Below are 783 nucleotides of genomic sequence, written 5' to 3'. Positions count from 1 at the left end.
CATAAATTTTTGTAAGCACTATTGGGGTTAAACAAGGATGTCCATTGTCACCAACTCTCTTTGGTCTATGCATCGATCAATTGGAACAAATGGTACTTGACTTTATGCAGGAAGAAGGAATTGAAGAGGTCACTATTTGCAATGCGGTAATCATGCTTTTGTTGTATGCAGATGTGGTACTTCTAGCACACACTTTAGCAGATGCACAAAAGCTTATGGTTGTCCTTGAGAACTTTTGCTTGCATAGTGGGTTGATTGTGAACGAATCCAAGACAAAGGTTATTCTTGTGAAAACCAATTATAAGGAGAAGACATGCATTGTGTACAACAATGAGACACTTGAAGTTGTTGAGAGCTTTAAGTACCTTGGCCTTGAGGTTCCTTCTAATCACAAGTGGCATGAATGTGCTATGTGTCATTTGGAAGCGGGAAAGAGAGAATTTTATGCATTTGAGAACATGTGTAATGCGGGAAACATCAAGTGTTGGATTCTCAAGAAGTATATTTTTGATGCATTGGTGACACCGGTTCTTCTTTATGGAGTTGAAGTGTGGGGCCGGAGCATCTCAAAGTCTACTTGGAAAGAGTTTGAGAATGTCCAAAAGTGTTTTCTTACAAACTTTCTCCAAGTGAAGACACAAACACCATATATGCTCCTACTTCTTGAGTCGAGATGTCTTCCAATGGAGGTAATGGGCATGGAAAGGGTTGTGGAGTACATGATAAAGATGCGTCAAACCCCTCACATCGACTTCCTACAATTGCATGGGAAGCAAGCAAAAA

The sequence above is a fragment of the Adiantum capillus-veneris genome, chromosome 11 (genome assembly GCF_014529385.1).
Source record: "Adiantum capillus-veneris isolate H3 chromosome 11, ASM1452938v2, whole genome shotgun sequence".
NCBI lineage: Eukaryota > Viridiplantae > Streptophyta > Polypodiopsida > Polypodiales > Pteridaceae > Adiantum > Adiantum capillus-veneris.
The sequence above is the reverse complement of the archived record's forward strand: the minus strand, read 5'-3'. Positions refer to the sequence as shown.